The sequence below is a fragment of the Natator depressus genome, chromosome 2 (assembly GCF_965152275.1).
Source record: "Natator depressus isolate rNatDep1 chromosome 2, rNatDep2.hap1, whole genome shotgun sequence".
Classification (NCBI taxonomy): Eukaryota; Metazoa; Chordata; order Testudines; family Cheloniidae; genus Natator; species Natator depressus.
Genome location: NC_134235.1, coordinates 67,900,353 through 67,924,003, shown reverse-complemented (window position 1 = coordinate 67,924,003; position 23,651 = coordinate 67,900,353). Strand labels below are relative to the sequence as shown.

Here is a 23,651-nt window from a genome sequence, read left to right as displayed (position 1 = left end):
GGGCCTGATCCAAAGCCCACTGAAGTCAATGGGAGGTTTTTCACTGTCTTGATAGGCTTTGGATCAGGTCCAGTATAATTATTGAAAAGTTATTGAACTGTGATTTTGGAAATCTATGCACTCTGATTGGCTGTCAGCCATTATTAGACACACAAAATGCAGAGAACTCACATACTGTATAATTATTATAAAACAATGCAAATCAGATCCCCAGAACCAATCAGAGTTCAAGGAATGGCATAATTAGGGAAGGAGCGGGGGAGGAATATTGTACTGAATGCTTCAGTAACTGTACAACATCTTTGCATTGTGGCTAGCTGAGAAAATTCCATTTTGTTGCAATATGAAACAAGGGAAGGATTATGTAATATAAAAGCCTCAATCATTTTTTTCAGTGCAATTTTGATTTTAAAAATCTGACCTCTGACTATTTATACTGCATGTATTCCTCCTTTGGGTGGTGTAGGGAGCTCACATTCCTGTTACAGAGATTAGTAAATACTATAAATGTAATAACTCTCTCAACCAAACATCATTTAAGCAGCTTTTAACCAAAGATACAACTTTCACTCCTGATCTTTGTACTCATTTACTGTATGTCCAAAAGGTTAAACATAGAAATGGCCACATAATCTGAATGTCATACAGGCATGCAATAGGGGTGGAGAGAGGATCATATCCAGTATCTCAGCATTAGTGCTAAGGGGCTTACATTTTAGCTTTATTTTCAGATATGTATTTGGCTCATTTTAACCCTTGACTGATTTTTAGTAACAATGAGCAGCCAGCAGTTGATTATTGTTAGTTGCATTTATACATACTACCTATCTTGATAGGAAACACGGATATATCAGATGATTTTTCTTTATACAGTAGACGCTTGTTTGCGGAACACCTTGTAAAAGCAACCACCACTTATGAGCAACATTTCCCTTGGGAACACTTTCCCTACTGTGCATTGTCCACTCGATAACAGCAATATAACCATCGCATAAGAGCAACATATGTGGCATTGTGACATCACATCCAGGGGTGGGGATTGGGTGGGGGAGGGCATGTAGCGGCATTGCCCCACCAAACTACATCTTTACACTCCCCACCTGACCCTGGCCCTTCAGCGCAGCTCCAGGGCACACTGCCCCGTCCACTTGTCCTGCCTGACAGAGCCTGGGTGGAGGGTATGTGGGAGGAGCTCCGGGCCCTCGAGGACCATCGGGCCTGGGGCGCCTTTGTTCGATCCCGCATCCGCCTCCTTCGGGAGATGGATCGTGGCTCCCGCTTCTTCTATGCCCTGGAGAAAACAAGGGGGGCCAAGAAACACGTCACCTGCCTCCTGGCAGAAGACGGCACCCCCCTCACGGAACTGGCGGAGATGTGCGGGAGGGCCCGAGCCTTCTACGCAAGTCTTTTCTCCCCGGATCCGACCGACCCTAGCGCTTGCAGAGTGCTTTGGGAGCAGCTCCCTACGGTCAGCGCGAGCGACCGAGACCGGCTAGACTTGCCTCTCACTCTGGCCAAGTTCTCAGAAGCCCTCCGTCGTATGCCCACTAATAAGTCTCCAGGCATGGACAGGCTGACCGTGGAGTTCTACCGCGTGTTTTGGGATGTCCTCGGCCCAGACCTAGTCACCGTCTGGGCCGAGTCTATGCAGAGCAGGGTCCTCCCTCTTTCGTGCAGGCGAGCTGTGCTCGCCTTATTGCCAAAGAAGGGGGACCTCCGCGATTTACGAAACTGGCGTCCAGTCTCACTCCTCAGCACGGACTACAAAATCGTAGCAAAGCCAATCTCGCTGCGGCTAGGGTCTGTGCTGGCGGACGTGATCCACGCAGACCAGACCTACACCGTCCCGGACCGCAGTATCTTTGATAACCTATTTATGGTTCGGGACCTTTTGGAACTCGGGCGTAGAGACGGTCTGTCGTTCGCCCTCCTGTCCCTAGATCAGGAGAAGGCGTTCGATAGGGTGGACCACGGGTACCTCCTGAGCACTCTGCAGGCGTTTGGCTTCGGACCCCAGTTTGTGGGTTTTCTCTGGGTGCTGTACACTTCCACAGAGTGTCTGGTTAAGCTCAACTGGACCCTGACCGAAGCGGTCAGCTTCGGGCGAGGAGTATGGCAGGGGTGTCCCCTCTCGGGCCAGCTGTACGCTCTGGCGATCGAGCCCTTCCTCTGTCTCCTACGCAGGAGGTTGACAGGGTTGGTGCTGTGGGAGCCAGAGCCGCAGCTGGTCCTGTCGGCGTACGCCGATGACGTGCTCCTTGTGATCCAGGACCCCAGTGACTTGGCGCGGGTGGAGGCTTGCCAGACCATCTATTCGGCAGCCTCCTCCGCCCGGGTCAACTGGGTCAAGAGCTCTGGCTTGGCGGTAGGAGACTGGTGGCAGGCAAGCTCCCTCCCACCCGCGCTTCAGACCATCCGGTGGAGCACGGGTCCGCTGCTCTACCTCGGCCTTTACCTTTCTGCCACGCATCCCTCTCCGCCGGAAAACTGGGAAAATGTAGAGGGTGGGGTGATAGAGCGGCTCCGGAAATGGACAGGACTACTCTGATGTCTCTCCCTCCGAGGGAGAGCGCTCGTGCTTAATCAACTAGTCCTGTCCATGCTCTGGTACCGGCTCAACACCCTGGTCCCGGCCCTGGGTTTTCTGACCAACCTCCGGACATCGATTCTGGGGTTCTTTTGGTCAGGAATGCACTGGGCCCCTGTAGGGGTTCTTCGTCTACCCCTGAAGGAAGGAGGACAGGGCCTGAAGTGTCTACACACTCAGGTCCGTGTCTTCCGCCTCCAGGCCCTACAGAGGCTCCTCTATGGTGCAGGCAGTTCGGCGTGGAGCACACTGGTGCACGCCATCCTGCGCCACATCCGAGGACTCCGATATGACCGGCAGCTCTTTTATCTCCGTCCGGGAGGTCTTCCGCGAGACCTCTCTGGGCTGCCGGTCTTCTACCAGGACCTCCTCCGGACTTGGAAACTGTTTTTAACGACCAGGTCCGTGGCGGCCACCGAGGGGGTAGATCTCCTCGCGGAGCCCCTGCTACACAACCCCCATCTCTGTGTGCAGGTGGCGGAGTCCCGCTTGGTGCGCCAGAGCTTGATCCTGGCAGAAGTCGTGAGAGTCAGAGACCTCCTGGACTACGACCGGGGAGACTGGCTGGATCCCCTGATGCTCGGCCGGCGCATGGGGCTTTCCAGACCTCGCACCCCCCGGCGCGTACTTCAGGAGGCGAAGGCTGCTTTGCCGCCCACTGCTCGAGCTTACCTCGACTGGGTCCTGCTCGAGGGCACGCCCCACCCACCCTCTACTCCAGGCCCGCCGGACCTTTTAGTTGGACCCCTGCCCCGCAAACCCAATCGATCCCCTCACCCCTTTGCTGCGAGCCGGCTGCATGAACTGCAGCCGGTACACTTCCGAACCGCGCCAAGGAAACATCTGTACACGCTTGTGCTCCTCACCCTAGTGTCCCGCCCCGACACAAAGTGGCGAGACCTTCTGCCACCTTTGGAGGGTGAGCAGCCCCGGTGGGCCAGCCTATATTCCACCTTGGTTCCGAGACCCGTCGGGGACATCAGTTGGTGGCTCCTTCATGGAGCTGTGAGCACGGGCACGTACTTGGTGCGGTTCACCCCCATCCCAGATACTTGTCCCTTTTGTGGTGTGAGGGAAACCCTGGCGCACGTATATTTGGAGTGTGCCAGGCTGCAGCCCCTGTTCCAGCTCCTCACAAATCTCCTACTAGGTTTTTGGTTGCATTTTTCCCCTCACCTTTTTATTTATGTACTCCCCATCTGTGGCCTCACAAAGTCGCGGGATCTCCTAGTTAACCTCCTCCTGGCCCTGGCTAAAACAGCCATCTATAAAACCAGAGAGAGGATGTTGGCCGATGGAGTTTCCTGTGACTGTAGGGCCGTTTTCCGATCCTCAGTCCGTTCACGTATCCAGGCGGAGTTCCTCTGGGCGGCATCCACCGACTCCCTTGATGCTTTTGAGGAGTGGTGGGCGCTGTCCGAGATTCTCTGCTCAGTGTCCCCATCTGGGTCCCTTTGTCTGACCCTTTGATTGGGGGAGAGAATAAGGGACCCCAGCCCCAGCCATTGCTGCTGCGGACACCACCACCTTAGAGGGGTCCTTTCACACTTGGGTTCATGTGCCCCCCCGGATTGTCCACCTCACAGCCTGCCCCTCTTGTTGGGCGCTTTCAGAGGAGGGAATTGTTGGTGACACTGGGCGTGGCGCCAGGTAACTCGAGGGGGTGGCAGACCTTGAGAGTCGATGAAGCCCCCTCGCTCTGGGCCACCAGGTAACTCGGAAGGGTGGAAGACCACGCGAGTCGAGGAAGTCCCCTGCTCTGGCCCAGGCAAGCTTGAACACTTCCCTCCCCTGAAGCTAATGAGAAAACAATTGTGACTGGTTGCTGTGTTACACATTGCATATGCTGCTGTTTTTACTTTGTAAGTGTGTTATGCAAATAAAAACATCTTTTGCTTCAAAAAAAAAATTAGTCTCCGATAGCCATCTGGCCTGACCCTGTCACATATCCCCCCCTCTGCTCAACAATACGGGGTTAGGCAACTTGGACGTCAGGCAGTGTACTCGTGACAAGCCATCTGCATTGCCATGGTGGCTTCCAGCCCGGTGTTGTATGGTGAATTGAAAAGGTTGTAGGGACAGGAACCATCTGGTCACCCTTGTGTTCTTCTCTTTATTTCGCTGCATCCACTGGAGGGGTGCATGGTCGGTCACAAGGGTAAACCGTTGTCCCAGAAGGTAATAACGTAGTGTTTCCATGGCCCATTTCACAGGTAGGCACTCTCTTTCAACCACGGCATACTTCTGCTCTCTCAGGAGGAGTTTCCTGCTGAGGTAGAGGATTGGGTGTTCTTCATCTCCAACCATCTGCGATAGGACCGCCCCCAATCCTACTTCAGATGCATCTGTTTGTAAAATGAATTCTTTGTTGAAGTCTGGGGCTATAAGCATGGGGTTACTGCAGAGGGCTGTCTGTAGATCCATGAATGCTTTCTCTGCGGCATCTGTCCACTTCACCATGTCTGGACCCCGGGCTTTTATCAGGTCTGTCAGGGGACTCGCTCTGGTAGCAAAATGGGGAATAAATTGTCGGTAGTACCCCACCACAACCAGAAATGCCCCGACTTGCTTTTTCCGATTCGGCTGAGGCCGATTTTGGATAGCCTCTAGTTTGTTTAGTTGGGGCTTGACCATGCCCCTTCCTACAATGTAGCCAAGGGCTACACGGCTAGCCCTATAGCACACTTGGCTGGGTTGGCTGTGAGGCCAGCCTGTCTTAGTGTGTCCAGAACCGCTTCCACCTTTCCTAAGTGGGTTTCCAAGTCGAGGGTGTGAATAATCACATCATCCAGGTGTGCCGCTGCATAACTAGTATGGGGCAGTAGGAGCTTGTCCATAAGAGCTGGAAGGTGGCAGGTGCCCCATGCAGTCCAAAAGGAAGAACAGTATATTGAAACAGACCCTCTGGTGTAGAGAATGCCGTCTTTTCTTTCGCATCTTTGGCAAGGGGAATCTGCCAGTATCCCTTTGTTAAATCAAGGGTGGTCAAAAATCGAGCATTGCCCAGGTGGTCAACTAACTCATCGATACGGGGAATGGGGTATGCATCGAATTTGGATATCTCATTCAGCCAGCAAAAGTCATTACAAAACCTAGTGGTGCCATCGGGTTTGGGCACCAACACAATTGGGCTTGACCACTGACTGTGGGACTCTTCGATGACTCCCAGCTCCAACATCCTTTTTACCTCTGCCTTGATTTCCTCCCTTTTTGCTGCTGGGACCCGATAGGGCCTTAAAGTTACCTTTGCCCCAGGGTCTGTGATAATGTGGTGATATGCTTCGGTGGTCCGGCCTGGTTTGGTTGAAAACACGTCCTGGTATCGGTTGATCATCTCAGTTACCTCCTTCGTCTGGTTTGGTGTCAGATCAGTGGATATCCTGATCTGCTCCTGCATATTATTTCCCTGGATTGGGGTCTCTTGAGCCACTACACACACCTCTCATTGGTGCCAAGGCTTTAAGAGGTTAATGTGATAAATTTGTTCTTGTTTCCAGCGTCCTGGCTGCCGCACCTTGTAGGTTACTTCCCCCACGGGTTCAGCCACCTCATAGGGCCCCTGCCATTGGGTCAAAAGCTTGCTTTCTGCCATGGGTACCAACACCATCACCCGATCTCCTGGTTGGAACTGCCGGATTTTTGCCTGGTGATTGTAATGGGTTCGCTGGGCCTCCTGCGCCTTTTCCAAATGTTCCCGTACAATAGGGGTGACCCGGACTATATGTTCTCGCATCTGCAACACATGGTCAATTCACAAATCTTGGGAGACAGGCCAGTCCTTGCCTACAGACAGCCCCCCAACCTGAAGCAAATACTCACCAGCAACCACACACCACACCATAGAACCACTAACCCAGGAACCTATCCTTGCAACAAAGCCCGTTGCCAACTGTGTCCACATATCTATTCGGGGACACCATCATAGGGCCTAATCACATCAGCCACACTATCAGAGGCTCGTTCACCTGCACATCTACCAATGTGATATATGCCATCATGTGCCAGCAATGCCCCTCTGCCATGTACATTGGTCAAACTGGACAGTCTCTACGTAAAAGAATAAATGGACACAAATCAGATGTCAAGAATTATAACATTCATAAACCAGTCGGAGAACACTTCAATCTCTCTGGTCACTCGATCTCTGACCTAAAAGTCGCAATATTACAACAAAAAGACTTCAAACAGACTCCAATGAGAGACTGCTGAATTGGAATTAATTTGCAAACTGGATACAATTAACTCAGGCTTGAATAGAGACTGGGAGTGGATGAGTCATTACACAAAGTAAAACTATTCCCCCCCGCCCCCCCACTGTTCCTCAGACGTTCTTGTTAACTGCTGGAAATGGCCCACCTTGATTATCACTACAAAAGGTTTTCTTTCTCTCCTCCCCGCCCCCCACTCTCCTGCTGGTAATAGCTCATCTTAAGTGATCACTCTCCTTACAGTGTGTATGATAACACCCATTTTTTCGTGTTCTGTGTGTATATAAATCTCCTCACTGTATTTCCCACTGAATGCATCCAATGAAGTGAGCTGTAGCTCACGAAAGTTTATGCTCAAATAAATTGGTTAGTCTCTAAGGTGCCACAAGTACTCCTTTTCTTTTTGTGAATACAGACTAACATGGCTGCTACTCTGAATGGTCAGTTATATTTCTCCCCTCATTGGGTTCCTCTTCCCAGATTTCTTTTGCAATATCTAGTGTGCCACGGGGGTGGCGTCCGTGTAATAATTCAAAGGGGGAAAACCCAGTTGAGGCCTGAGGTATCTCCCAGATTGCAAACATAAGGTAGGGTAGTAGGGTGTCCCAATCCTTCCCGTCTCGACTTACCATTTTCCTTATCATTGCCTTGAGGGTTCGGTTAAACCTTTCTACCAGCCCATCAGTCTGCGGATGACAGACAAGTTCTCAGGGTATGTATATGGAGCAGCGTACAGAGGTCCTTCATTAGCTTCGACATAAATGGGGTACCTTGGTCTGTTAATATCTCCTTTGGTAGCCCCACTCAGGCAAAGATCCCCACCAACTCTTTAGCTATCGTTTTAGAGGCCGTGTTCCGCAGGGGGATGGCTTCTGGGTAGCGAGTAGCATAATCCAGAATGACAAGTATATATTGGTGGCCCCGGGCTGTCTTCTCCAGGGGTCCCACTAGATCCATGACTATTCGCTCAAAGGGGACCTCTATGATGGGAAGGGGTACTAAAGGTGCCCTCAAGTGGGGACGGGGACTGTGCAGCTGACACTCCGGGCAGGATGCACAGTACCTCCGCACTTCTTCATGTACTCCGGGCCAGAAGAATCATTGCAGGACCTGAGCCAGGGTCTTCTCTACCTGGCTCAAATGCCCCCCAAAAAGATGACTATGGGCCAGACTTAATACAGCATTCTGGTGTTTTTGAGGTACTAGGATCTGCTGTACCTTCTGCCCCTGTACTGGTACAACCCGGTATAAGAGATTCGTCTTCATTATGAAGTAGGGTCCTGGTCCCTGGGTTTTCCCTTCCACGGGGACCCCCTCTATTTCAGTCACCTCCTTCCTAATGTTGTTGCATCTTGGGTCTTCTGCCTGGTCCCATCCAAAATTTCCTCTCCCGGGGCTAATCTGCCCGAGATCTAGGGGGCCAGTCTCTGTTGCCTCTACTGGTTCAGAGGCATTCGGGTGTGGGTCTGACTCGGGTGCTTCTCCCTCCTGGGTGGCCTCCTTTTCAGCTGCTCGGGTCCGCCTACCTACGGGAGCGACCCTCTGGCTTTGGGCCAGTATTCGGGTTCCCAAGGCCTTAGCTGCCCTTCTTTCCTTTTTCGCCTTTCTACGCTGTCTGGGAGTGGAAAACAAATCTGGGGATATTTCAGAGAAGGTTGGGGGTTGACAGTCTACTGTGGATGCCTCACTACTTTCAGGGCTTCCCCCTTTCTCCAATTCCCCTACTGGGAGTAAGTCTCCAAACCCTGGGAAGTCCCTCCCTATGAGCACTGGGTATGGGAGTTTAGGGACTACACCTGCTGCTATCTCAATAGTGTTCCCCTGAATCTCGATTTTTACTGGGATGGTGGGGTAATAACCAACTGTCCCATGGACGCATGTTATCCCCATACACTTAGCCCACAGCAGCTGACTACGCTTCACGAGCTTCCCTGAGACAAGCGTAATAGCACTCCCCGAATCAACCAGTGCTGTGGTCTCTACCCCATTTAGCTTCACTGGTCTAATGTACATATGTGGGGTTAGTGAGACCCCTGCAAGGTGGATTAGGGAGTATGGGTCTGCCAGTTCCCCAGGTTACACTGCATAGGCTCCTCGGCATTGGGACACTGTGCAGCTGTGTGTCCCCAATCCCCGCAGGTGTAACATCTGTATGGAGCCCTAGGCATTCCCCGGTCTCTTGGTTTGGGTAGTCTAACATCACGATCCTCTTCCCCCTCAGTGCTCCGACTCTTTGTGGTTACTGGTGGGCCTTCAGCCCCTCTCTTTTTCCAGCCGGGTTCTCCTGGTGGTCCAGTCACCCGAGCTCTAGGGCTTGGTGCTGCTAGTTTAACCCAGGATGCTTCTTCCTTAACTGGTCGAGTCAGCTCCCTCGCCGTCCTTCGCCTTTCTACCAGCGCGACAACCTCGTCGTAGGTGGAGGGTTCGTTCTGGCTTATCCAGGCATGAAGGTCTGGCGGTAGTCCTCTCATGTACCGGTCGATGACCAGAACCTCTGGTATCTCCTCCGGACTCCGGGACTTAGTTCGTAACCACTTTCATGCGAGATGGATGAGGTCATATAATTGGGACAGCGGGGTTTTGTTTTCCTGGTACCTCCACTCATGATATCGCTGGGCCTGCACTGCGGTCGTTACCCCAGATCTGGCCAGGATCTCTGCTTTCAGCTGGGGGTAGTCTGCCGCAGCCTCTTCAGGCAAATCATAGTAGGCCTTCTGGGCCTCCCCACACAGGAATGGAGCGAGGATGCCAGACCACTCTTCTTGGGGTCAAGCCTCCCGCAGGGCTGTCCTCTCAAAGGCCAGGAGGTATGCCTCTACATCATCCTCCCGCGTCATTTTCTGCAGCCAGTTGCTGGCCCGCATGATCTGCGTCCTATCATGGCCATGGTTCAGCTCTGTAAGGGCCTTTACCTGGTTTACCAGTTCCTGCAACATAGCCCGGTCTTGAGCAGCCTGGTCCATCAGCAGGCAATTAGTCTTTTGCTGCAGCCACACTGCCTCCTGTTGGGCGCCTGCCTGGACACGAGTAGCCTCCTTCTGGGCAGCCATGGCTTGTATCAGTGCCCACACTACCTCCTCCATTGTGGTGAAAAAAATAATAGACCTTCTTCCCCCCCCCCCTTTTTTTTTTCCTTCCAAACACCCTCCTTCTTTCGCCGCGCTGTAGACACCAGATCCCACTTCCGACACCAGTTGTGACAAAGTTCCCGCTCTACCTTGGTGGGTCTTGCGCTTATGGGCGAATTTGTTCACCTTGGAGCTTCACGGCAGCCCTCAGTTTGGCCGTTTTTCTGAACCCACAGTCCAGGTCGACGACTCCTGTGTCTGACCAGGAGATGGGAGGATTTGGGGGGAACCTGGGCCTGCCCTCTACTCCAGGTTCCAGCCCAGGGCCCTGTGGAATGCAGCTGTCTACAGTGCCTCCTAGAACAGCTGTGCATCAGCTACAACTCCCTGGGCTACTTCCCCATGGCCTCCTCCCAACACCTTCTTTATCCTCACCACAGAACCTTCCTCCTGTTGTCTGATAATGCTTGTACACCTCAGTCCTCCAACAGTCCACGTTCTCACTCTCAGCTCCTAGTGCCTCTTGCTCCCAGCTCCTCACATGCACACCACAGACTGAAGTGAGCTCCTTTTTAAAACCCAGGTGCCCTGATTAGCCTTCCTTAATTGATTCTAGCAGCTTCTTGATTGGCTGCAGGTGTTCTAATCAGCCTGTCTTAATTGTCTCCAGAAGGTTCCTGATTGTTCTGGAATCTTCCCTGTTACCTTACCCAGGGAAAAGGGACCTACTTAGCCTGGGGCTAATATATCTGCCTTTTATTACTCTCCGATAGCCATCTGGCCCAACCCTGTCACAAGGTCTCTTTTTAAATCGGTGCTTGGGAAGGTGCCAGATTAACAGGACTGGAAACTAAAATCTTCCACTTTTCTACAAAGCAAGCACACTATGACCAAGATTTTCAAAAATAGCTAGATTCCAAAATCATTATTTAGGCACCAAAAGCATGTTCTCAAGCCAATTGAAATCAGTGGAAGTCTTTCCATGGGCTTTAGTTCAGATCCAAAGTGGCCTGATTTTTCAACAGTACTGAGCATCCAGAAAGGGAAGCATTTGGAATTGGTGCCATACACTTTAGCAAATCCAGCCATTTACTTACTTGCCTAAACATGGATTTTAGGAGCCTAGTGTTGGGCTCTTGCTTTTGAAAATCTCGATCCATGGCATTGGAAGCACAAGCTTCTCCATTCTGCCAGTCAATCTACCTCAAGCCCAACCTGAGTTCTGACCTCTCAGGGCTGAGACTGGCTAATTGGAAGTTAGGATTTGTGATGTGGACACCTCTCTACCAGAAGAATTTGGTGGCCCAGTTCAGTTTCCCATTGGCTATTGAACAGCTATCAGATAGTAAAAAATTTTGGTCATGCCCAACCTATGTTGGATTTGAACTAGAAAGCTAGAAGGTAAATGGATATTGAGCCCATTATCAGTTGCCTGAGTGATCCAATCCCTCCAAGCAAACATAACATGCTGGATTAAATGATAACTATTTTGATAGTTTATACTGGTAAAATTGAATATAGATATTTGTTTTGTTATTAAGCTTAGAAATCAAGATGTTTAGAGTATTTGCCTTGACATTTCAAAGCTGATTGTTTGGATGAAGAACAGCTGGCTGAAGCTGAACCCAAGAAAGACAAAGGTGATGCTGGTGGGCAAAGGAAAGCATTTTGAAGAGTTTGCAGCCGTGATGCAGTCTCCTTTGCTGAAAGGTATATCTCCACAATTGGTCAATTTGGTCCATTGTTTAAGAATACTATTGGATTTCTTGCTGATGCTAAGCTTTCATGTGGCATCATCAGTGAGTAGCGCTTTCTATCCTCTCCAGCGGTCCAGGAGACTTTGTCCAATCCTGGCGGATGATGACCTGGCTCCATACATGTGTCACTTCTCAGCTGGACTACAGCAATGTGATATATCTGGGCAGCAAGCCTTAAGCATTTAGGAAACTCCAACTAGTACAAAATACCACAGCACATCATCTTAGCAGCACATGCTACCACAAGCCTGTCCTCCATTCTCTACATCGGTTTCCCAGAGAGTGTCAAATCAAGTTCAAGGTCTTGGTCCTTATCCTCAAGATATTCCATGAACTGGGCCCAGGATACCTCAAAGACTGCCAAAAACTCCAGGATGAAGACCGTGGTTGACATCTTACATTGCACCAGAGGAGTGAACTCTCTGCAGTAAGGGTAATGTTCATCTGTGTAGGAGAAAAGACTTTCTTGGGAGGTGGGGGGACATTTCGGGACTGTGGAATGAACTCCCCAAGGAACTAAGGACCATCCCAAACTTCACCACCTTCAGCTCCAAGTGCAAGGAACATTTCTTTGACCTTGCCTTCTCTACTATAAATACATAGCAACATCTATATTGGGGGAAAAAACACCAGTTCCAAAACAAGACACTCCACTGCACACACTTCTCCCCCTGGGGAGTGGATGAGAGAGCAAACAACATGTGACAGTTGTTAGTTACGTCTCTTAATGCACTGCTGGAAGGCACTCAGACATTATGGTGACAAGAATGGAATAAGAACTTATACAAAATAGACTCGTTTTCCCCTTTTCTTTTCAGATTTATTTTGTTGGGTTGTATCTATTTGATTGTTCAACATATAAACTTCCATTTAGTGAAGAGAAAACCTATTTTGTCAAACAGTAACCAATGCCCTCAGAGCACTGCTGGGTTTCCTGTTGCCCTTAAACTGCAGAGTGAGAAGATCTATTCTTTTCAGGTTACTTTACTTTCTTTTAAAGAAAGTCTTACAGGTCTTATTACCTTGAAACTCTTTTTGAGGAATATTCCACCCAGATTGTGTAGTAATCATCCTTTCATCCTCAAATGAAAAGTGTTAATATAGTGTTTGGTTGTTTTCCATATTTTTTAGAAGTGGGCCCAGATTCACACGCACTCTCTAGATGTTCTGCGTTGCTTTGTTGATGCAAAGCAACTAAAGCCAGCTTAACTGGCCAGTTAATATGGGTTTACAGCACTTTGGTGTTGCAAGAGTATCACAAAGCAGTCATGGTGTACCAGTAAATCTGGCCTGTTATGTTCAGTGCCACTGTGAAGAGAGTGCTGCTGTTGTGTTGCATTTCATTCTATAATTTACTGGCACAGAACTTCATTCTGTTATTTGCAGTATTCCCGAAAGGGATTATATGCAAGGGAAGATTTGGTGGATTCCAGGAATAGTTCTGTCGGGCTTGTTTACATTTTACCCTGTAGGTCTTGCACAATACTCCCATTGACTTTGTGACATCTTCCCTGTCATCTGTTCATCCTCACCAAATCTGTTCACTTTAAAAACATGAACAAACTCTGGGATGAGGAATACTGCCCCACAGATCCAAGTGCAGTGTATGGATGGCCCCCTTTCCTACGGAAGGAAGTCTCATCCATCTTTGCTACACCATTCCCTCCTTCTTTCAGAATTTTCTGACAGCTCTCCACTCGTTTGGAGATCTGTGTAGAAGAATAGGACAGGGACTAGGCAGAATGGGGGACATGGCAGTGAGGCAGTGTTGCCACGTTAACCCAGTGGAGATTAACTGAGGAAATTTGTAGAAATTGAGATTATATTACTTTTCCCACAGAACCTCCTTTGAGATTACTGTGTCCAGATAACAAGGAATATGTTCAGACAAAATAACGGGATTTTATAAAACAGCTAAATGAATTTCAAAGAAAGGTGATCCACAGACTTGGACTAAGAGGCAATAAGACAAGAAAGAATTCATAATCCCTCAGTTTAACAACTTTTTATATTAAGTCTGGCCTATGAGAGAGATTCACTTTTATTTGCAGCATTAACAGAGGCACTGGGTCAGATCCTTAGGAGGTGTAAATCCCCATAGCGTCACTGACTTTCAATGAAGCTACATTGCTTGCCACCATCTGAAGATTTGGCCCACAAGCAAGTGTAATCATTGTTAATATTTCATGTATGAAACATAGGATGGGTTTTTCTCTAATCACAAAAAGAAAAGGAGTACTTGTGGCACCTTAGAGACTAACAAATTTATTTGAGCATAAGCTTTCGTGAGCTACAGCTCACTTCATCGGATGCATTTAGTGGATTCTCCTTACAGTGTGTATGATAACACCCATTGTTTCAGGTTCTATGTGTATATAAATCTCCCCACTGTATTTTCCACTGAATGCATCCGATGAAGTGAGCTGTAGCTCACGAAAGCTTATGCTCAAATAAATTGGTTAGTCTCTAAGGTGCCACAAGTACTCCTTTTCTTTTTTGCGAATACAGACTAACACGGCTGCTACTCTGAAACATCTCTAATCACACAGGATACAAATATTCATGAAGAAAAACACCTTTTTTGTTGATGGACACGTTCTACTTCCATCTGTCAGAAAAACAAAAAAAAAAGACAACATTGTTGTAAATCAGGACTACATCCATGTAAAAGCAGCTATTAATAATAAGTAGCATCAGGTGTAAGCCTTGTAGATGAACACCTCACCTTTTAGCTCTAACAAGTGTCTGAGTCTCAAATGAATGATTATTCTTGGTGTGCTTATGTCACAGAAAGCTGTATTTACTTGCTGCTATTTTCAGAGCATGCACCTGGGAATAAGTAGCCAGAATATTTTAGCTGAGGGAGCCACATTTGCACTGATATTTAAGGAAGCATGAATGTGGTTTATTCATCTGCTAACTTCATTGTATGACTTTTTCTGGATTCTTGCTCATACAAGTGTTGATTACTGATTCTTTCCAATTTCAATGGAAAACTGACTAAAAAATACATTCTTCTGTCAGGTTATGTGTGAGCCATCCTTTGACAGGACCAGGTGCATAAGGATATATGTAAATGTTATTTTCGCAGGAACGTGCCCTATGTATCCAAGCTGTAGCATTTAAGATGCCCTCCACCACCCTTACATTCTCTCTCTCATGTCCCAAAGCTCAAGGCCATTCCTGCTTAAAAATGAGCAAGTCTTAAAAGTTCCCAAATTGACTGTTCAGCAATATAACTCCATTACTCACCCCCTGCACTCTGAGCACTTGTCTGTAGCACCTCGATTCCGGCTGGTTCAATGAATCAGAGATCATAACACAAACCTGGATCTGCCACAGAATGCAGAGTATAGCAACCAGGCTGGCTGGGCTGTGGGGGCCGAATTTAAGCCATCATTTGTGCAGATGTATGAAGAGAGGCAGCCAGGAACAGAGCAACATTTGTGACCTGCTCCCTCTCTCCCCCTTTTGCCATCTGTGGAATCTACACATTCTGAGCTGAGCTGGGCTGGAGGGGAGCAGTATTTGTGCATGTTAATGATCCTTGCCTTGTTGGGATTAGTCATGTCTGTGGTAGGAGTAATAGCCACAGGAGACTTACGCAAAGGTTGTGTGCCCACTTTTGAATACAGGCCCTGTCAGCACTAATGAACACTAGCTGCACATATATCACTTAGGGGGTTGAACTTCATGACCTTTCATTTAGTTTTCATTCAGGAGCTTAATAATACAATTGATTTCCATGCTTGTTGCTCAATGGAAGGCACTTTGATCATTCTGTTCAATGGAGGGCACTTAGACCATTTGTTTTACTGGTACTGTTCATACATTATCTAACAGCAAAAACTTGACATGAAATTGTGAGGTATTTTTATTAGGATTTATTTGGGATAGTCAGGGCCGGATTAAGGCAGGGGCGTTAGGGGCTGCAGCCCAGGGCCCCAGCTCAAGGCGGGGCCTGCAAAAATCAATCACAAGGCAGCGATCTCCAACTCTGGGCCGCTGAAAGTCCCGTGGCGCAGCGGGGCACTCAGGCAGGCTCCTGGAAATAGCCGGCTGCCAGCACGTCTCTGCAGCCCCTGGCTGGGGGGGAGGTGGCTCCGCACGCTGCCCCCTCCCCAAGCACTATCCCCCCAGCTCCCATTGGCCAGTTCCCAGCCAATGGGAGCTACGGGGGCATTGCTTGCGGGCACGGGCAGCACACAGAGACATGCTGTCCTCCTCCCCTCAGGGGACACCAGAGGTGTGCCAGCAGCAGGCCTCAGAGGCTTCTGGGAGCAGCTTGGGGCCACAGCATGCAGGCAGCCTGCCTGAGTGCCCCACGGTGCTGCTGGCCAGGAGCCACCTGTGGTAAGCGCCTCCTGCCCGGAGCCTGCACCTCCCCCCCCCCGCCTCCTGCCCCAGATCAGAATCCCCCTCCTGCACCCAAAATAAAAACAGTTTATGCTCAGTTTCACTCTGTACCTAGTTTTGGTCATTCACCTGATCTGAATTTGAACAGGTGATCTTCAGGTGACAGACGCCAAAGCCTATTGCTAAGACACCAAATTCTGAGAAGCCTTCTATGGCTGGTGATAGTTTGTGTGAGTTTCCAACAACTCCACTGCACACTGCAAAACAGAGCTCTGGTTTGGAGTGCTACAGTATGAAGGGAGTAACAAGCAATTTGGAGACATGGATAGGGACATATCCAGCGGGTCTGGGTAGAGTGCTGATCCATAAGTACCAGACCCTGTGAAGGGTGTGAGGGGGCACCACTACTCCTCCGGATCGCCCATAATAGCAATTGTAGCCGAGATGAGCACAGGTTATTTCATTACTGGAAGTCAGGAGTGTGAATTCGGTCTCTCTGCTTTCCACTTCTTATGCACATGGTAATTTTCCTTGACATATAATCCATTCACTTGGTTTGTATGCTGATCGCCAGGGCTTAACTTTTTACACCTCTAGCAAACACGTGTGCTTTCCCTCTGAGAGCTATAAAGTTTTCAAAAGTCCATCAAGCATCACACACTTTTAACTGAATGCATCCAATGAAGTGAGCTGTAGCTCATGAAAGCTTATGCTCAAATAAATTTGTTAGTCTCCAGGGTGCCACAAGTACTCCTTTTCTTTTTGCGAATACAGACTAACACGGCTGTTACTCTGAAACCATTTAACAATCTTGGTCATAGTGCTGAATTTTCATAGACTTTCATTTTAAAACATTTTTAGCTTTGCTGTAAACACTTTTACACAGAGAAAATTGGCATTTCCACAGTGCTGCAGGGGCAAGAAAGACATCAGGCAGACTCTTGAAACTGTTATGGGTAGAGGTGATGTTTCCTGCTGCTTTCCCCGCTTAGGTGTTACAGTTGTGTATGAAATTCTGAGGGTAGAGTCACACACTGCTATATTGGAAACACTTTCTGAACAATGCAAAACACTGTGAATTCTCTATTCCACTGCATTCCCCTTTCATCTCTAGATCATGTTGAAGTTGCATATTTTGCTACTTGTATGTAATGTCAGTTTTCCGTAAACTATTCAAAGACAAAAATTTCCACAAAATGCAATTTCTAATGGAAATTTTTCATTGTTCAGAAGATCTGAGGTTAGAAAATAAGTAGTAAGGCCCAATCCATCCAGCAGTCAGTGGCAAAGTTTCCCTTGACTTAAATAACAGCAGAATCGGGCCCATCGCCCAAACTATTTTTTCCCCCCAGAATAACCTTGTGGAAAAATAATCTTTACAAAATACCAGCCATTGATTCTGTGTACTGTAGCAACAGGATCACAAATGAATAATTCTTCCTGATTAACATCTACTGCTAGTCTCATCACTGATTAAAAGATCATATACAGTAGCTTATCTGCTGATAAATTTAAACCATTTCACACCAACTGCATAATCCAATCAACATTATCTCACCATACCCTAATTAGCAACTGCAGCATTACACACAAATATAACAAAACTGCATGATTTAACAGCAGGAAACACAAACTTTCCATATTGTCTAGACCATCTTAGTTTATGAAGTTAAAATATGAACTGGCTCAAAGTGGTAGATCTGTAACTTGTAATTGGAACATGGAATGAAAATATATCTGAACACAAAGAATATATACATTAGTTCTAGACAGTGTTCAAAATCTTCCTCCAGTCAGGCATTCTATCATAGAAACTATGTTTTTATAGGCCTGGGACAAATCACCCATTCCCCTCGTGAAGCCAACAGAGCAGGGTTATGGGGAGGAAAACACTGAAATTCTCTGTGCTGAGCCACTCCCAGATTGTTTAATTGTTCCTCTGGGAGTAGCTGTGGGTCCCCAGAGCCTCTGGGTTCTGCATAGATCTTAAGGGATCTGATGCAGACCATCCATGCTTTTGTACTGGCTTTGGAATGCCAGTGTTCCCTCTCACCCCCACGCTACCAGGGACTCCCCAGCTTTCCAGAAACTTCCTTTAAAGGATTTTTCCCTACAGCAGATGTGGGGCCCTAGGAAAGGTAATACTGTCCCTGCATTGCATTGGCTGGATAAATGGTGACAATTTATTTTTTAAATTTAGTCACACTGTCACTGGGTACTGATATGTCTTCCAACAAACTGCCAGAGGAACATCAAGGCCAAAGGAATCTGGGCCAAGTAGTTAGGACCCCCATCTCCTGGTTGAAATTATTGTATAATTATTGTGATCAGAACAGCACCATAGTGAATATAATATTGTTGGTCCCTAGGCAGCAGCTTTCGCAGGTCATCTTCAAGGAAGCTTCCCTCTTCTTGATCCTGTAGGTACATGGTAACTTTCTCTTGCACACACAAGACCTGTATTTTCAGTCTAGAAACCCTGAGTCAATTAAAGTCAGTAGGAATTTTGCCATTGAGTTCACTGTGACCAGGCTTTCACCCTACATAACAGTGATGAAAGCCTAATCAAGTGCCATTGTATATGAACTGCAGTGTGAAAAACTCTCCATCCTACCATCCCTGTAAAGTCCCTGTGGTAATTATCAGGCATCATGTCACATCTTTGAATGGTGAAAAGCTACCAGCCGCATCCTTAGGTATGTGAATTAGAAGAACTGATCAACTTGGTCGCTTACCTGAAAAGTTGTTGGAGAAATTGAGGACAACTGTTACATCAGCAATGAAGGAAAATCTCTCAGAACAGAAAGAAAAGGAGTACTTGTGGCACCTTAGAGACTAACCAATTTATTTGAGCATGAGCTTTCGTGAGCAACAGGTTTCAGAGTAACAGAAGTGAGCTGTAGCTCACAAAAGCTCATGCTCAAATAAATTGGTTAGTCTCTAAGGTGCCACAAGTACTCCTTTTCTTCTCTCAGAACAGTATTTGAACTGACATTCCTTTGAAAATTTTATTTCCTAATTTATGCTTTTGGAAAATATCAACCATAATATTGCATTTATTTAGTTGTTCCTTTCTTTAAACAAAACAGTGATTGAGCCCAGCTGAATTTATCTCAGCTGCTAAATTTGATAGAGGTACGTTTACCCAGCAGTATAGCATATCACCATACCTAGTTACAAAATTAGAAAAGATTGTTCTGTGTATGCACACTTTGTGATTTTCAAACACTTGAGGCCAGCTCTCCATTCCGGATGAGTTCTGCTCAGTGCAGAAACTTGGACAATCAGCTGTGGCTTCAACAATGCTCTAGTTTAATTACAAGTTAGATGTAGGAATCATTGAGTGGAATTCTATGGGTTCCATTACACTAGAGGAGCATAACTGTCCCTTCTCACTTTAAAATCTGTATCAAGGGCCATCCAGGGAGTGATTCTGTCCCCAGCATAGGCTTATCTAATTTAGACTGCTGCAACAGAAAATAGGTGGAATGCAGTGAACTCTTGCTACATACCCTCCTCCTGGCCATGCTGAGGGTGAGCGAGTGGAGACAGCAGTCTACCAGCTCTACACCAAATCACCAGGGACTATTTTAACCCATTTATGTTTTATCCTGCCAAAAAGCCAGGCTGGAACTGAGAATTGCCCCCTTATCTTATTTGTCAAAAGAACTTCAAATATGTCAGAGACTCTTATGTTCAGTGATGACTAAGACCATGGAAAGCATGATGTTGGCATTAAATAAGCATTTTTGAACACTAGGAGCACAAGAGAGTTACCCCACCCCTTAAATAAACTAAAAAAAGACCACAGAGAATTTTAAAACACCATTCCAGCTGCCTCTGCACTTTTGGCATGAATTTCAACCCAAAGTGTAACTCTTTCAAAAAGTGATAACTGCTTGTAAATAAGGTCATTTACTAATGCTGCCCTCTCGGTAATGGATACCACATCTCTCAGTAATCACATTAGTGATCCTTTAGCATGAGTGAGTCAGATTCTCAACTGGTGTAAGTCAGAACAGCTCCACCAGAGTCAGCTGAGGAGCTAACAGCATTTGTTTGACCTGAAATATGTATACATTTTATATGGCTGATCATTGAGCTTTGAAGATGGAGTGTAGTGGAGCACACATTTTTCCCCTCTCTAAAGTGAGATACCTGCTCTTTTGAATCAGCAGAACAGAAAAATTTGAAGAAGAAATGAAGGACCTGACTCTTCTCTGCCTTGCACTTCATGTGGTCATTTACTCCAGTGCAAACTGGGTCTAAAATGCTACCAAATCAGATTAGAGATAGGCTTGAGCTTCTGCATTCAGATTCAAAGTTCTTCAAAATGTAAGGTGTCCATATGTAAGATTGGTTTCAGAGTAGCAGCCATGTTAGTCTGTATCCGCAAAAAGAAAAGGAGTACTTGTGGCACCTTAGAGACTAACAAATTTATTTGAGCATAAGCTTTCGTGAGCTACAACTCACTTCATCGGTGAATGCATCCGATGAAGTGAGCTGTGGTTCACAAAAGCTTATGCTCAAATAAATTGGTTAGTCTCTAAGGTGCCACAAGTACTCCTTTTCTTTATATGTAAGATTGTCTCTGGCCCATTGCTAATATTGACATTTACACATAGAATAGAAAGTTTGACTTTCTTTTGTAAATTCCTACATATAATATTTGGTGGAACAACTGATATATCTATCTTGGCCCTATCACCATGGTAGCTGAGAACCTATATAAAATCAACTTTTCTCTGAAAATAATACAGCAAATGGCCACAGACATGATCCAGACATTCTGAGGTTGATGTGGCTTGGAATCATAACTGTTGCTCTATCTCAAAAGGGTCAGATTGTCAGTGTGACAATAGTCAGAATCAGCATGGTCCAGTATATAGGGTGAAATCCTGGCTCCATTGAAATCAATCATAAAACTTCCATTGACTAATGGAGCCAGGATTTCATCCCTGGAGTCTATTCCTAGCTCTCCCATTTACTTGCTATGTGTCTTTGGACAAGTCACATCATCTCTCTGCCTCAGTTTCCCCTTCAGCCTCCCTCCCCCGACCATAAGCTCTTCGGGGGGCAGGGACAGTCTTTTATTGTGTTTGTATAGCCCTGAGCACAATGGGGACTAATCTCAGTTTAAGTCTCTAAGTGCTACTGTAACACAGACTAATAATAATAACTGTTGTGATAATGGAGAGGTTGGCATTTTGTTTTACAGTGAGGATCTGGTCAGAAATGTGACTATGAAAAACAGCAGCTTTAATTTAAGAGATCTTCTCTCTCTGCGGGTATTTAGAATGCTTTAGTGACCAAAGTAAATGTGAATGAAGTGATGTATAATAGCACCTGTTTTACTGCAGTTCAGTTCATTTCTAAAACCAAAGTGGTGTTAAAAATATTAAGAGGCTCAATCATCTTGTCATTTGCATGCACACAACTGCTGTTGATTCCCAAAAGAGCTGCAGGTGCACGAAGCATTGGACTTTCCTTAAAACAAAGTAACTGCTTTGGACTAATCCTCTTTAAAACCAATAGATACATTCTTGCAGGAACTTCTGCCTTTGGTCTCCACATATTTTTTTAACTCTTTTGTGCCATCTTAAAAAGAGGTGTTGTCATTTAGAAATATTTACAAAAATCATCATTTAACTCCAAGCAAGAAAATTACTTCATATTTAAAGGGTAAGCTAATGTTTCAGTGTGTACATCTGCTAATGAAGCGTAGAGTTTAAATGAGATGCCAAATTGTGCCTTTATTTTTTTCCTCCTCAACCCTTCATAATCTATAAACTGGGATATAAATCACATAGGATGAATATTGATTTTACATTCATAAAACTCTATAGCTTCCAAATATCCTTTTTTAGAGTGAGCGCTTCACAAGCTACATTATAAACAAAACACTATTTTGGGGGGTGGGGAGGGAGGCGTTTGCTACAGAGATGGTTACGTGCTCCTCCCTCACACTGAAGTATACCACAGAATATCTTGCAAAAGAAATCAATCTGAAAGGATAATAAATCTAAAATAGTAACAATCTACAATTATAATTTAAAAAATATAATAATGGATCTAAATAAGGATTCTTTGAAATAGGAGATATTTGGGGTGGGTGAATGGGTACGCTGACTTATCCACCTCTTTCTCCTATGCCCTTCTTCCTCCTCCAAACAAACAAACAAAAAACTAGCTCTCTGAATCAGATCATATCTCAATTCAGTTGTAAAGTGGGTTAGAGGTATTTATGTGCACAGAAGCCACATAAAACATCTACTGAAGGAAGCTGGATGAATTATATAAATAGCACTCATTTTATTCCAATTATATATTAAACTTTTCTAATTGATAATAAGAAAATGTTTACTCCCTACCAGGAGCTGGGAATACGCCAGATATACTATTGTCTCCTGTAATGTTTTGTTTATAATTACTTTTTATTGTAAGCACAAACATGCTTTATTTTTCAAATATAGGTACCAGGAAGAAAGCAAAAAATATTCAGTACTTCCTTCTGCTGTAATGAACTTGAAATCTAAGCAATAAAGAAATAAGAATGTACAGATGTATTTTCCTTTTCGTATTTATTCTTTCATACTTTAAAATGATTAAGCTGGTATTTTGGGAAGTAATGTTCTTGCTTACATTTTAGATTTTGGTCATTTAGGGACTGGTTGTCAAAGGGAGCAAAGCCATAATGGGGCATCATTTTCTGTGTTTTCTCCCTATTATAGTATAGCTAAGCTGGTCTGATGTTTCCTGCAAAATAGGTGCCTCTTCTGCTGTGCATGACATACATATTTTCCTTTGGACGAGGGGATGATTCTAGCGAACACAAAACAAAAAGAATACTAACCGATCAGTAAGTAATACCATCAGTAAAAGGAAAATCAGAAAAAGCATTGATCATGAATTAATGCTGTGTTGAGCTAGAATAACCTGCACTCTTTTACATACATGATTTTGTAGTTCTTGTAGCAATGCCTGCTGCATATGGATTGAGCATCTTTCTTGCCATCATACTCCTGCATAAATATAGCTGAACACATACAGAGATGATTTTAACGTGATGCTCTCCAGCTCATCAGATAATGTCTCATACCTGTTATTGAATCACAATGAACAACTCCCCAGAATCTGCCATTGTTAAGGGTATTTAAACTCCTCTGCACTTGTGATGGACTCAAGGAGGTTTAGCAACCTAGAATGAACAATACCAAAAGTATCACTTTGCACAGGAAGAAGAATAGCTAAGTATCCAAAATTCATCTAAAATCACAATGAAGTAAGGTGCAATTGTCCTTTAGGATTTGATATTTCATCAGTGTAATGAAGTCAACCTGTAGGGTACAGGTCAATAGGCAGCAAGTCATTCACAGGGAGCACACACACCAAATTCTATCAACCATAAATTCAGGCTCACTGAAAGGGCTCACAGAAAGTTACATACTTACATGAGAAATTGCAGTGACTCCAGTTGGACTAGTTACATGTTTAAAATTGCTCATATACATACATGTTTGCAGGCTTAGGGAACCAAACAAACAATCTAGAGGCATCCCGGGCTGTCCCCGCTATGAACTATCACATGTAGTCTATTGTTATGATGAGAATAGACTGCTTAAACCTTAATGTTGCCTGGCCCACGTCTGTATCTCCTCAGCAGGAAAGTAATTTC

General features: G+C 46.0%; 1 protein-coding gene across 2 annotated transcripts in view; it reads left to right on the top strand.

Annotated features, from left to right (window-relative positions):
- Positions 1-23,651, top strand: part of RGS20 (regulator of G protein signaling 20) — a 44,942-nt gene that overhangs the window by 5,751 nt on the left and 15,540 nt on the right. The window lies entirely within an intron of this gene.